The 14,315-nt window shown below is 51.9% G+C and overlaps 1 long non-coding RNA gene across 1 annotated transcript; it reads left to right on the top strand.

Annotated features, from left to right (window-relative positions):
* The first annotated feature begins 9,239 nt into the window (after positions 1-9,239).
* On the top strand, positions 9,240-11,491 carry LOC120861788. The gene is made up of 3 exons (XR_005720606.1): positions 9,240-9,388; positions 10,327-10,425; positions 11,002-11,491. It is a non-coding gene; the product is annotated as an uncharacterized LOC120861788 (long non-coding RNA).
* The last annotated feature ends 2,824 nt before the right edge of the window (positions 11,492-14,315 follow it).

The following is a 14,315-nucleotide window of genomic DNA, read 5'->3' as shown; positions in this document are numbered from 1 at the left end:
CAGGTCACAGTGCAATGAGAGAGTGAAAGCAGTTTGGCACTGCTGGAGGATTCCAGAAGCCACTGGAGATGTGTGTGTGTGTGTGTCTGTGTGTGTGTGTGTGTCTGTGTGTGTGTGTCTGTGTGTGTATGAAGGGAGTGCAGGTCAAACCTGGCCTTGTAAGCTATGGCAAAGAGTTTGGAATTTATTCACAGTGCATGACTCTATGATGAGTGTGCTATGGAATAATTCATTCACCTTTTCAGTGTGTTCAGATTGAGCCCATATTATATGCTTCATGCTATGGTTGGTTTAAAGCAGAGAAAGACTAGTTCTTGGGTTTGTGAGGAGTTTCCCGTCTCCCAGATGCCAGTTCAAGTAAAAGTTCAAAAATGCCCCCAAAACAAGGCCACCATTCAGGAGCCGTGCAGAGAAGAAACCTGGAGAAAGAGCCAGGTTTCCGAGTCTCACCAGCTGGTGATCCTGGGTGAGTTATGTCCCTTCCTGGGGCTCCTGCCTCCTCCCTCACAGGGCTGTCTGTGGGGTGTGTTCCTAGAACCTCTGAAAGAGAAAGAAAAGCTTCCTCTCAGTGGTCCTCTGCCCTTGACTTCTAACCGTATCTCAGACTCATGTGAAGTGACAAGTGTGTATCATGCCAAGGGCCAGACTGTGGGCAATGCTGTCTGGGTGAGCACTGAGCCTCAGTTTCCTCTTCTGTAAGAGAGGCTTAATAATATGTGCCTGGTGCAGAGAATGAGCGTTCAGAACGCTTGCTACGCCTGGAATTACCTCCAGGAAGGCTGTACATATTTGGACTGTTGGCAATGGATGCTTTTTACTGAGCACCTACTATGTGCACGGTCTGTGCAGAGACCGTTTGACTATACAATTTCCTTTCGGTCTCACCCACTGCCCCACGAAAGCCCCATTTTGCAGGAGAGTACGCTGAGGCTCAGAAAGATGAAGTGACTGGTCCCAGGTGACTGGACCAAGCGTCAGGCAGTGACGCCTTACGCCTCCTCCTGGCGTTCCATTCACTTTAAATAGCCACGGGGGACTGCCCTGGTGGTCCAATGGCTAAAACTCCACGCTCCCAGTGCAGGGGGCCCAGGTTTGATCCCTGGTCAGGGAACTAGATCCTGCGTACCACAGCCAAAAATCCTGCGTGCTGCGCCTCAGACCCTGCACAGCCAAAAAACAAAACACAGAAAAAAACAGCGTGGGTGTCTCAAGATGGGCCTGAGCTTCTGAGGGTTGGTGAGAAGCTTCTAAGTGGAGTATCTGTGTGCCGTCTGATCACTCAGCTGAGATCCTACAGGAGGAGCTACTGAAGCACTTGGTATGGGGTCTGGGCTGAGTGAGCCCCCAAGGGCTCCTTCAATCCTGCAAGCTTGGGACGATAGGGTTGAAGACTGGCTAAAGAGAGCACCAATTAAGCTACAGCCTGGGGAGGAGGCAGAGAGGGTGGTGCTTACAGCTGGAGTCTGGAGGCCTGGGTCCCAATCAGGATATAGCCAGAGGCCTGGAAACTTCTGACACCAGAGAGGACACTGTCCAGTCTTCCGGCTGCACTTGGTCACTTCCAAGGCCACGTGAAAACTCAGTGAAAAGGGTGACGGGCGGACGGCTTTGCCAGTTCATGCCTGTGCAAATACGTATTGACGCTTCCCCACCTCTGTCCAGTTGAAGCTAAATTGACACTCTCACCCAAGTTCAAAGGACTGACTCCTCTCTTTGTCAGATGCATGGCCTTGGGCAGAGTCCCTGCTCCTCTCTGAGCCTTAGCTTTCTCATCTGTAAAACAGGTATGAGGGTTGTCGTTTCCACTTCCTAAGACGTTATGAGTTTGGAGGGAGACAGATAATCTACCTAACTGCCTGCTCATAGTCTGGCTCCCTGTCTGAACCATAAGCAGATAAAGTGGACAATGATAAGCGGGAAGGCTGGAGTCATTTCCCAGGGTTTGCAGGAGGCTTTGTTTGGCCGTAAGAGACTTTGGAGAGAAGGAGATCCAGTAGTTTGTCAGGGAAGCTCAGAAAGGAACTGAGAAGCATAAGGAGGAAAGCAGGGGCCTTGCTGGGCGCTGTGCCACGTAGCTACCCTTCTGTTTTCCCGTCAAACTTTCTGTAAACCATAAGGCCTTGACGATGCTTTTGGAGTTGTGTTTGACTCGGAGCTCATGTCAAGGGGGCTTCCACAGCCCCACTCCCTCAGTCTACTCTCATCTCAGCTGCCAGAGTGGTCTGATTACAAATCACACCAGGTCATGTTACCCCTCCTCCCCCGAACTCCCCAGCAGCTTCTCACATCACACAGTAAATCTCAGTCCTTCCCCACCAGGCCGCTTCTGACTGTCTCTGACGTCTCCCCCCGCACCCCCCATGCCCTCTGCTGTGGCCGTATCAGCTTTCTGCTGTTCCCTGATTCTGCACAGTCAGCCTCAGGGCCTTTGCGCTTGTTGTTCCTTTGACCTGTAATACTTTTCTTCCACACACTTGCATGATTACTTCCTCATTGCTTCTGAGCCTCAGTCAGAAATTATGCGTGTCCTTCTGCTGTGTTTGAAGTGGATAACCAACAAGGTCCTACTGTACAGCACCGGGAACTCGGCTCAGTGTCATAGCCTGGATGGGAGGGGACCACTCTGGCAGCTGAGATGAGAGTAGATTGAGGGAGTGGGGCTGTGGAAGCCCCCTTGACATGAGCTCCGAGTCAAACACAACTCCAAAAGCATCGTCAAGGCCTTATGGTTTATGGAAGGTTTGATGGGAAAACAGAAGGGCAGTTACGAGTTTGGGGGAGAAGGGATACAGGTATGTGTATGGCTGAGACCCTTTGCTGTTCACCTGAAGCTACCACAACACGATTAATCAGCTAAATGCCAATATAAAATAAAAGGTTAAAAAAACGAGAGTTAATTACATCAATAACATACGCACATACACACAAGTGTATATAACTGAATCCCTTTGCTCTACACTGGAAACTAACACAACTTCACAAATCAGCTACAGCTCAATAAAGGAAAAAAATTTTAAGGAAAAGAAAAGAAATGATGTGTGTTTATTTCCTGTGGCTGCTGTGACAAATGGTCACAAACGGGTTGGCTTTAAACAGCAGAAATTGGTTCTCCCACAGTTCTGGAAGCCAGAAGTCCAAAGTTAAGGTGTCATCAGGGGCCATGCCCCCTCCAAGGCCTCTGAGGACGAGTGCCTTGTCTCTTCCAGCTTCTGGGGGCTCCAGGCATCCCTTGGCCTGTGGCCACATCCCTCAAATCTCTGCCTTTGAGGTCACATGGCCTTCTCTGTCTTCTCTTCTTCTTATAAGGACACTGGTCATTAGCTTTAGGGCCCACCTGGATAAGCCAGGATGAACTCATCTTGAGATTTGTATTACCAATTTAATTCCATTGGCAAAGACCCTTTTTCCAAATACGGTCGTAGTCACAGGTTCCAGATGGACGTATCTTTCGGGGGCACCGTCGAACCCACTACACTATGGCCCTAAAAATCCTTCATGGTCACAAAATGGCACAGCCCCGTTTCCTTCCAGGTGTGTTGTCTGGCTTTGTTCTTCACAGCGCTAATCATACGTGCTTTCCTGCATATGGATATGTGTGTCTCTCGTTTTTTTCTTTGTTTTCTTTTTAAATTTTCGGCAGGCTCATGGGGATCTTAGTTCCCTGACCGGGGGTTGAACCCATGCCCCTGCAGGGGCCATATGGAGCCCTTATCACAGTACCTCCAGGGAAGTCCCCAGGGCTCTGTCTGCTGAGCACGGCTGCGTTCCCAGCCCCTAGCAAAGGGCCTCCCACACAGCAGGTGCTCACAATAAATACCAGTTGAGCGAATAAATAAAGATCAGAGGATGCCAAAGATTTACAGTCCAGTTTGGGTCAATCCTAAGAGACAGAGCTGTCCCTCACAGCCCATGAGTTTACAGGGGAAACGGGTGTAATTGATGCCTATTAAAATGGATACGATATTACGGCTGGTGTGCTATAATTATGTCACAGTCTGATGACAATGCTTAACTACCCTTAGCAGAAGCTGGTGTCTTCCAGAAAGTGGTGACCTGAGGAGAGAAGACACGTCAGGTAAGGCGCTTGGCACACAGCCTGCTGCAGAGCAAGCTGCCAGAGGCAGGGGTCTCCGCGTCTCGGGGCCTCTGCTTCCCATGTGGACAAGTGGGACTGGGCGGCAGATCCCCGAGGCCGCTTCCGCTCAGCCTGGGAGACCTCAGTAGCAGGAGGTCCACCGGCTCTGCCGGTCCTGACCCCAAGCCTTTGCGGGGACAGGCACTTCTCAGCTCTGACGAGCACATCCATCCTCCAAACCTCGGCTCACGTGTCCGTTTGCCCAGGAAGCTCTCCCATCAGACGGCCTGCCTCCTCCCCTGTTCCCGCCCGCAGTTCTGCAGCAATGTGTTTGGTGCCATGTCTGTCTGCCCCGCAAGACTGGGCCCCCGACGTCTTTATCTCTCGCACGTCCGGTTGGCTGGCACAGTCTGTGCTCAGTACGGGCTTGCGGAACCAGGTTTAAAGTTGGGGGCCCAAACGCCATCTCCTCCTGAACGCCTCCCTGGACCCCCAGGGAGGGCCGCTTCCCTCCCCAGGAGCTCTGCTGGCCCTGCCAATGAAGACACCCTGCCGTCTTATTCATCTTTATTTTTCATAGACCCGATTTCTGTTTGTTTGTCTAGCATCTGTTCTCCCCAGTAGGACACCAGCCCCAGGGCAGGGACCTGGCCCAGAATGGTGCTTGGTATTAATGCATGGCAGGTGCCCCAGGGGGAAGGCAGTCTCCGGCAGCCAGCAAGGACCTTCAGGTGGGGTGGGCACTCAGGCCTGCTGTATCTGTCAGCATGTCCCTGGGTGTCTCACCTCACTCCTCCCTAGACCTTAGAGCTGGACACATCCGGATGCCCTCTGACCTAACCCTCAACCAGAAGTGCAGAGGGGGTGAGTGGTGTGCCCAAGCTCACGCAGAAGAAGTCGCCTGACACCCCACCCTCCTCATGTCATGCCCCCTGACTGCTCCTCTCTCCCAGGTCACCTTTTTTGTGTCTTTCCTCAGTAATATATTCAGCAGTCTGTCTCGGCCCCACCCTCTTCCCCTGAATTGTACCCACTGATCAGACATACGGCAGGGAGGTTTTGTGTTGGGGAGCCACTGGCTGGGTAGGGCGTCACTCTGTCCTGAGTCCAAACCCTGCCTCTCACACTTCTCAGAAGAGGAAGGGACCTGGGCAAGTTGGGTCATTTCTTTTTCTTTTTTCTTAAAGTCTGGAGGCTCAGATGGTAAAGAATCTGCTTGCAATGTGGGAGATCTGGGTTCAATCCTTGGGTTGGGGAGGTCCTCTGGAGGAGGCACTGGCAACCCACGCCAGTATTAGTGCCAGAGAAATCCCATGGACAGAGGAGCCAGGCGAGCTACAGTTTTACAAATATTTTTAACTGTAGTAAAATACACACAACATAAATTATACTGTCTTAACCGTTTCTAAATGTACAGTTCGGTGGTATTAAATACATTCAAATGTTGTGCAACCTTCACCACCAACCATCTCCGTAATCTTCACCTTGCAAAACCAAAACTGTATGCATTAAACAATAACTTCCATCCCTCGCCCCTGGCCCCTGAGCCCTTGGCAACCATCTGTGGTGTTAGTAACTTTCTGTTACTATGAGGGTGACTACTCTAGGGACCTCGTGGAAGTGAAATCATATAGAGTTTCTCTTTGGGGGACTGGATTATTTCAGTTAGCAAAATGGCCTCAAGGTCCATCCGTGGAGCTAGTGTCAGAATTTCCCTCCTTTTTAAGGTTCTGTAGCATTCCATTGTACCGATCCACTTTGTTTATCCATTCATCCTCAACAGACTGTTGATGGGGTTCTCCTTGGCAGGAAAGTTATAACAATTCTAGAGAGCCTATTAAAAAACAAAGACATCACTTCACTCTGCTGACAAAGGTCCGTACAGTCAAGGCTATGGTTTTTCCAGGAGTCATGTACAGATGTGAGAGTTGGACCATAGAGAAGGCTGAGAGCTGACTGTGGTGTTAGAGAAGACCTTTGAGAGTCCCTTGGACTGCAAGGAGATCCAACCGGCCCATCCTAAAGGAAATCAACCCTGAATATTCATTGGAAGGACTGATGCTGAAGCTGAAGCTCCAATATTTTGGCCTCCTAATGCGAAGAATTGATTCATTGGAAAAGACCCTGATGCTGGGAAAGATTGAAGGTGGGAGGAGAAGGGGATGGCTGAGGATGAGATGGTTGGATAACATCGACAACTCGATGGACATGAGCTTGAGCAAATTCTGGGAGATAGTGAAGGACAGGGAAACCTGGCGTGCTGCCCATGGGGTTGCAAAGGGTCGGACACGACTGAGCAACTGAACAACAAGCAACTCCATGGACCCTTGGGTTGCTCCCCACTTTTGGCTGCTATGAGTAGCGGTTCATTTCTTTTTAAGCCTCTTTCCTCATTTGGAAAATGGTGTCCCTGTCCTGATATTTTAGATGAATTAATTTCCTCGACATTTGCTTAATAAGCCACAGAAGTCTCATAAATGGGATAAAAATGCTTGTATTTGCCGAGTACTCTCTGCCTGCCCGGTGCCCTTCTGGACTTCACGTGTGTTGACTCATCAAATTCTCACAACCCTGCAAGGCAGGTGCCATTGTTATCCCATTTTACCGAAGCAGAGAGAAGCAGTGACCTTGCCCAAGGTCGCAGCAGGGAAGTGGCAGAACTGAGACAGAAAGCCACAGGCTCCAAAGTCCAGTATCTGTCAATTACATATTCTCCCACGTGACTAGGTTTTTCCTGTCCACGGTACCTAAAGGGAGTGTGTTCACAAATTCACAGGGAACTGTCCTTATGACCCCTGGCTGCTGACTCCCTGGCTCATCCCAAGCATTCCTGGTGGTGGGGAGCAAGTCACTGAGGGGGTCAGTCCTGGGAAGGAAGATGGAGAAAAGCACCAGAGGCATCTGTGGACAATCTAGTCGGCAGAAACATACTGAGATGTTCCTAAAAGTAGAAGTGGTATGGAGCTAACAGAAGCAGAAGATATTAAGATATTCCTTTAACCCAACTTTTCTTTTAATTTAAAATTAAAAAGGATTTTTTTTTTGCCACGCCACGTGACATGTGGGATCTCAATTCCCCCACGAGGGATTGAACCTTCCCCCCTTGTGTTGGAAGTGTAGGGTCTTAGCCATTGGACCACCAGGGAAGTCCCTCAACCCAGCTTTTGAAAAGCAAAAGAACAACAAAATGCATTCCAGAATCCTGTAGAAACTCCTGTTTCATACATCTCCTTTGAATAAGAGGCTAAAAACCACATTCCATCTAGTTGACATCATCAATATCTAATAATATTCTTAGGGAATAGCACATTAATTTAATGCCAAGAAACACAATACTCCATCATCTAACTTTATTTCCACTGTCAAACTGGAGGGAGCGTACACGTTTCCAGGGATGACTCACCTGAAGGGGAAAGTTGATGTACAGTCAGACCGCCTTCCCATTTGGGGCTTCAAGAAGAGGCTTGGGATTTCTCCCTCAACACCATCTGGCCTAATTACCCTGCTGGCTGGCACAGGGCCCTCTTTTAGGGCAAAGGTGCCTGTGGGTCCTCTGAAGAGCCCTCTCCTCCTGTGTTGGCCCAACATTTCAGCTACCTTCTGACCTGTTCTGGGATAACTGTCAGTTGCACCAAGCTTGGAGAAATCAGCTGGTTCTTGGCATCCAGGAAACTAACACGCTTCTTCAGCCCCCTCATCGGATTGGCAGTTCAGGGTGGTAGCAAAGCAGTTGTTTATTTATCATTGCTATTTTTTGGAGATGAGATAGTAACCACCTAGGGCTAGAACCACCCGGTCCCTGACAACAGCTCCTGTTTCCTGAGAGCCCTCTGGGCCCTAGGCACTTTCCACTGTCTAATCTACTGAGTGACCCCTTGAGACCCCTCCCTCCTTTGCCTGGTTAGGACCAGCGACTCTCCCAAGGCCACAGGGCAAGGAAGCTGCAGAGGCAGGATTTGAACCCAGCTCTGGCAGTGGGAAAGAATCCACCGGCAATGCAGGGGACATGGGTTCAAGCCCTGGGTCAGGAAGACCCCCTGGAGGAGGAAATGACAACCCCACTCCAGTATTCTTGCCTGGGAAATCCCACGGACAGAGGAGCCTGGAGGGCTACAGACCATGGGGTTGCAAAAGACTCGGGCACAACTTAGCCACTACACAACAGCTGGCAGTGACCAACCCTGAGCCCTTTTCTCATCCCAGGTGTGACTCCAATTCTCTGCCTGCCTTTTCACCTTGGTTGTCCTAGATTAAGAGAGACTCCAAGGGCTGTGGGCGAGGCCTTGGTCAGGGGTTGTGGACTTGGAGGAGGCAATTCATGGTGAAAGGTCAGCTAAACCCAGTGTCTGTTGGAGCTGAACTGCCAAGATTCTCAGAGAAAGGGGAGCAATGTCGACTAGAACTGGGGTATGAAGAAGAGGGCCAGATGCCCTCAAGTAAAGTTTGGGATCCTTAGTTTAGGGCCCCCATTTCAGACCTTGGGGCATGGGTTTAAGTGCAAGCGGCTTAGTATCGAGATGGGTCAGTAGAATAATGGCTCCCAAAGGTGTCCACTTGCTCCTCCCAGGAACCTGCGAATGTGTTAGGTTACACGACAAAAGGAACTTTGCAGATGTGAATAAAGTGTGGACCTTGAGAGGGGAAGATTATCCTGAATTATCTGGTCAATAACCTAATCACATGAGTCCTAATATAGTGCCTGAGAGAGGGGGCTTCCCTGGGGGTCCTGTGTTTAAGACTCCTGAGCTCCCAATGCAGGGGGCCTGGGTTCAATCCCTGGTCAGGGAACTAGATCCCACGTGCCACAACTAAGCGTTTGCATGCTACAAAGAAAGATCCCGTGTGCTGCAACGAAGCTGGAAGATTCTGCATGCTGCAGCTAGGACTCCGCGGCAGCCAAAGAAATAAATAAAAATGAATCTTTCCTTTAAAAAGTGGAAGAGGGAGGACAGAAGAGCGGGTCAGTGAGAGGAACTTGACCCGCTGGCGTTGAAGATGGAGGGAGGGGCCACGAGGCAAGGATTCAGGAAGCCTCTGGAAGAAAGTGAAAGTGTTAATGGTTCAGTTGTGTCAGACTCTTTGCGTCCCCATGGACTGCAGTCCGCCAGGCTCCTCTGTCCGTGGCATTTCCCAGGCAAGAACACTGGAGGGGGTTGCCATGCCCTCCTCCAAGGGATCTTCCCAACCCAGGGACTGAACCTGCGTCTGTCTCTTGCATTGGCAGGCGGGTTCTTTACAGCTGGTCCCACCCGGGAAGCCTCAAGAGCTGCAGGTGCCGAGAACCAGAAGAGGCCTCCGTAGTGCCTGGGGCAGGTACACCAGGGACGGGTAGGGGACGGTGGAGTCTCAGCCTCTGAGAGGCTGCCTCACTGAACGCAGGAGCCCACAGCCTTTCTAAGATGCTGATCTGACGTCTCCTCCCTTGGCTGCGCGTCCTCCCGAGGCTCCCTACTCCCCACAGTCCCATTTGGCCCCTGTCGTGGGGCCCCACCCCCAGCAGGCCCCCCCACCCTCTAGATCTCGTGGCTGAGAGCACTTCTGGCCTTTGCAGACGCTGTTCCCGCTGCCTGGAACGTGCCCCACCCCCCTCCCCGCCTCCCCGTCCACACACCTCTCCTTAATCCCCGCGTTCACCCACATGACCTACTTCTGGAAGCCTTCCCGCCCCACCCCCGGGGCTGGGCCAGAGGCCTCTCTTGCACAGTCTGCTGCACCCGGCCAATGCGGGCCCCTCCCGGCCCCCGCCCCACCGCAGGGCGCTGCCTCGGACGTGGCCCGCCCCCGGGCAGCTGCGCCTGACTCAGCGCGGGCCCTGGGGCCTGGCACGCAGCAGCCTCGGGGAAGGACTCTGCTCTGCAGAACCCAAGTCATGGGAAAGGCATGCCTTGCTGCCCGCAGCCCGGTGGCTGGCCGCTCGGCCCGGCTATTTTTACTTCTTCCCCTGCAGAGCTGAGGCCGGCAGGGCAGGTTCTCAAACAGAACCCGCGAGACCTGCCAGACCCAGGGAAGACATTGCCCCCTCCGCCGGGGAGGCCCCTCCCCGGGACGGGGCGACCGCAAGCAACCCGGAGAGCTGAAGGCTCCGAGCCGCCAAGCCGAGGCCCCAGGAGAGTCCTGTAGTTCGGGGAGTTGAGTTCCGGGCCTGGATTAGCCATGCCTTCCCTGAGTGACCTTGAGCAAGTCATGGCACCGCCCACCTGGCAGAGGAGGGCGGGCGCCTAGCCCGCTCTCTCTCTCTCTCTCTCTTGCAGGTCATCCCGAGGACAGAATGATCAGAATGATAAACAGATACGTCTAATTTGAATGAAACTTTAAATAAGCAAGTAGAGTCTTCCCTGGAGGCTCAGATGGTAAAGCGTCTGCCTGCAATGCGAGAGACCTGGGTTCGATCCCTGGGTTGGGAAGATCTGGAGAAGGAAATGGCAACCCACTCCTGTACTCTTGCCTGGAGAATCCCACGGACGGAGGAGCCTGGTAGGCTACAGTTCATGGGGTCACAAAGAGTCGGACACGACTGAGCGACTTCACTTTAAATAGGCAAAATGGTCACATGATTCAAAATTCAAAATATAGAAGGGCTATTTACTCCCAAGTCCAGACCTTGTGCCCAGACACACAGCTACCCTCTCTAAAGTCCTCTTTCCCTGCCTCCCTCTCTCCTTTTCTCTGTCTCTCTATAGATATACAGATATAGTTAGATAGAGAAATATAGATAGGTACATAGATAGAAAGGCGCAGAGAGGGGCTTCCTTGGTGGTCCAGTGGTTAAGACTCTGCACGTCCACCGTAGGGTTCAAGGGTTCGATCCTTGGTTGCGGAAATAAGATCCCACATGTTGCACCATGTGGCCTAAAAGAGGTGAAGAAAGGGACAGAGAGTGAGTCAGAGGTTGTTATGAGAATCCGTGTGTTTATGTTTATCCACAGGTAAACAAGCCCCAACTGGGGTGCTAGAGAAGACTCTTAAGAGTCCCTTGGACTGCAAGGAGATCCAACCAGTCAGTCCCAAAGGAAATCAATCCTGAGTATTCATTGGAAGGACTGATGCTGAAGCTGAAGCTCCAATACTTTGGCCACCTGATGCGAGGAACTGACTCCTTAGAAAAGACCCTGATGCTGGGGAGGATTGAGGGCGGGAAGAGAAGGGGACGACAGAGGAGGACGTGGTTGGATGGCATCGCCGACTCCATGGGCATGCGTTTGAGCAAGCTCTGAGAGATGGTGAGGGTCTGGGAAGTCTCGTGTGCTGCAGTCCTTGGGGTCACAGAGTTGAACACGACTGACTGGCTGAGCGACGGCGACGCGCACGCCTCGTGACTGGGGCAGCTATTCTGTGCCACACGCTTCGGCGCGAAGTCATGCGCGTAAATGTCAGCTTTGGGGCTTCACCCTCTGGCATCACCAGCTTCGTAACTGTTAGTGTCATCGACTGTTTATAGACTGAGCACCTACCAGGCACTGTGCTGGGTTCCCTGAAAATATTCTCATTTTATGGATGAGGAACCGGAGGCTCAGGGAGGCTGGGTGACTTGACAGAGTCACATAGCTGGCTGATGGCAGAGCCAGGAATCAGCCCTGGTTTTTGATTCCAAAACCTAGTGCTCAGAGCCACTTGGCTTCTGATGACCCGGCTCCAGGCAAGTGTCCCAGGCTTCAAGAGTGTCAGGCACACCCAGGCTGTCCCTGTGAGGGCCCCACGTCTCTGGACAAGCTTTAGGGAGGAATGTGTCTGCCCAGCCACCCACACATCCAGTGGGGCCCCACCTTCCTCCTGAAGTCACCAGGGTCAGGCTGGAGGGCCCCATGCCAGGCAGCCCACACCCTTGTGGTGCCCAAATGTCCAGAGATGACAAAGCCTCGCCCCAAGTCACATAGCAAGGGAATGACAAGCCCAGAACTAGGTTGCAGGGCAGGCCCTGAACAGCCCTGTCATACGGGAAGTGTTTAATCAACACCAGTGTGGAAAGGTGTTCACCCATGCCTTATCAGAGCACCCCAAAAGCATCACTGGGACTCTGGTTCCCATCTAAGGTGCCCTCATTAAACCCTGAACTTCTGGAAGGCAGGGCCACCCACAGCTTATTCCTCATGGTGGGTGCCCATCCCCACCCTGCCCATGCCAGGACTCCTGGGACGGGGCCTAGAACCAGGCTGGATGGGTGCACGAAAGAATTCTACTCCCCAGACATTAGGTATCGCTGATTTGAATCTTAAACTCATAAAATAAGAACTCTCAGCATGTTTAAATCCTGTAACATCGTGTTCCCTCCACAATAGGACGTCCTGGACTTCTATGAATTCAAGTTGTCTCATTTACCAGCTGTGTGACGTTGGGCAAGCTGCTTAACCTCTCTGAGTCTCAGTTCCTCACCTGCCAGATGCAGTTAGTAAAATCTACTATACGGGTTGTGGGGAGGGCAGAATCAGATGGTACAGGTAAAAGCACTCGGCAGATAAGGCTAAAGTCGTATCAACCACAACAACCCTGATACACACTGGGCCCCATTTCTGAGCAGATATTGTGGTGGGCTCTCAATATCCTTTCTGTGGAGGATGAGGTCATTCATAGAAACTTTGCGGTTTGCTCTGATGCTTTCTAACTGTGGTGCTGTAGAAGACTCTTGAGAGTGCCTTGGGCAGCAAGGAGATCCAACCAGTCAGTCCTGAAGGAAACCAACCTTGAACATTCATTGGAAGGATTGAAGCTCCAATATTTTGGCCACCTAATGTAGAGAGCCAGACACATTGGAAAAGACCCTGATGCTGGGAAAGACTGAAGGCAGGAGGAGAAGAGGGATGACAGAGGATGGGATGGTGGGATGACATCCTGGACTCAGTGGAGGTGAATTTGTGCAAATTCCAGGAGGTGGTGAAGGACAGGGGAGCCTGGAGTGCTGCAGTCCATGGGGTCACAAAGAGTCAGACACGACTTATTGACTGAACAACAACGAGTATTTGCACCACAGACATTATCAGATGCTGCAAATTAGGGCTTCTCCCACCCGGCCCCTGTCCTGCCTGCTCACTGGTGCACCACTGGCTGTAAGAATACAACAAGGGACCAACTTAGATTAGGGGCTGGGGGGACTCAAGGAAGGCTTCTCAGAGTGACTGACATCTGAGTGAGGCGCGAAGACGAATTGGGACTAAACTAAGTGGGGAGTAAAGGGAAGGGCAACTGGGCAGAGGGAACAGCATGTGGGGAGACCCTGAGACGAGAAAGAGCTTCCTTGTCTCATCACCATCTCTCTCATCTGCATTTCCCTCCAGACTGGAGGCTCCAGGCAGGGGCAGGGAACCTGTGGTGCCCAGCGGAGCTATGCTAAGCTAGGTGACCTTGGTCTCATCATCACACCCAGCTTCCTCGTCTGAAACCTGGAGGAGAGTGGCAAGAGCTGAGGGTGGAACGATCAGCTTGAAAGAAAGAAAGTGAAAGTCTCTCAGTCATGTCTGACTCTTTGTGACTCCATGGACTATACAGTCCATGGAATTCTCCAGGCCAGAACACTAGAGTGGGTAGCCTTTCTCCAGAGGATCTTCCCAACCCAGGGATCGAACCCAGGTCTCCCGCATTGTGGGATGATTCTTTACCAGCTGAGCCAGCAGGGAGGCCCGAGATCAGCTTGAGGTCAAGGAAGGCGTGCAGGTTCCTTCCCAAGGTCAGCGGGAAGTCACAAGGCAGGGACATGATCTGATTAGTGTTTGTAAAGCAGCACTGAGGCTGCGGGGAGGGAAGCGGAAGCCAGGGGAGCAGCTAAGAGACCTGTCGCATCCCAGGGGGAGGAGCAGCGACTTGGTCAGATGAACGATGACGGGAAAGAGGAGAAGTGGTTGCATCAGGGATTTATTAACAGGACTGCTTGTGGGGCTCATAGATGAGAAAGAGCAGGTGGAGGATGCCACCCGTTTCTGGCATAAGCAACTGAGGGATGATGGTGCATTAACAGAGATGGGGAGGGTATGAGGGGATATGGGATTGGCATCAAGAGTTCTAAATAAGCTGGGCAAAGCTGAATGCTTTATGCTTGAGGTAGATAAAGGTTAAGCCACCAGTCTGCCCGACAGCCTTGGACTGCTGGCCACTGGCTTGGGATCAGGAACAACTGACCTGTCTCTTTGCTCTGCTTGCCTGAGTCCTGGCCTCTAGCCTGGGTGTCACTTCATGGTTCAAAATAGCTGTAGGAGTGCCAACCATCACTTCTTCATCCCAGGTGTGAAGCAGGAGAAAGAGGAGATGGGCA

This window comes from Oryx dammah, unplaced genomic scaffold (assembly GCF_014754425.2).
Source record: "Oryx dammah isolate SB20612 unplaced genomic scaffold, SCBI_Odam_1.1 HiC_scaffold_3, whole genome shotgun sequence".
Taxonomy (NCBI): Eukaryota; Metazoa; Chordata; class Mammalia; order Artiodactyla; family Bovidae; genus Oryx; species Oryx dammah.
The sequence above is the reverse complement of the archived record's forward strand: the minus strand, read 5'-3'. Positions and strand labels throughout refer to the sequence as shown.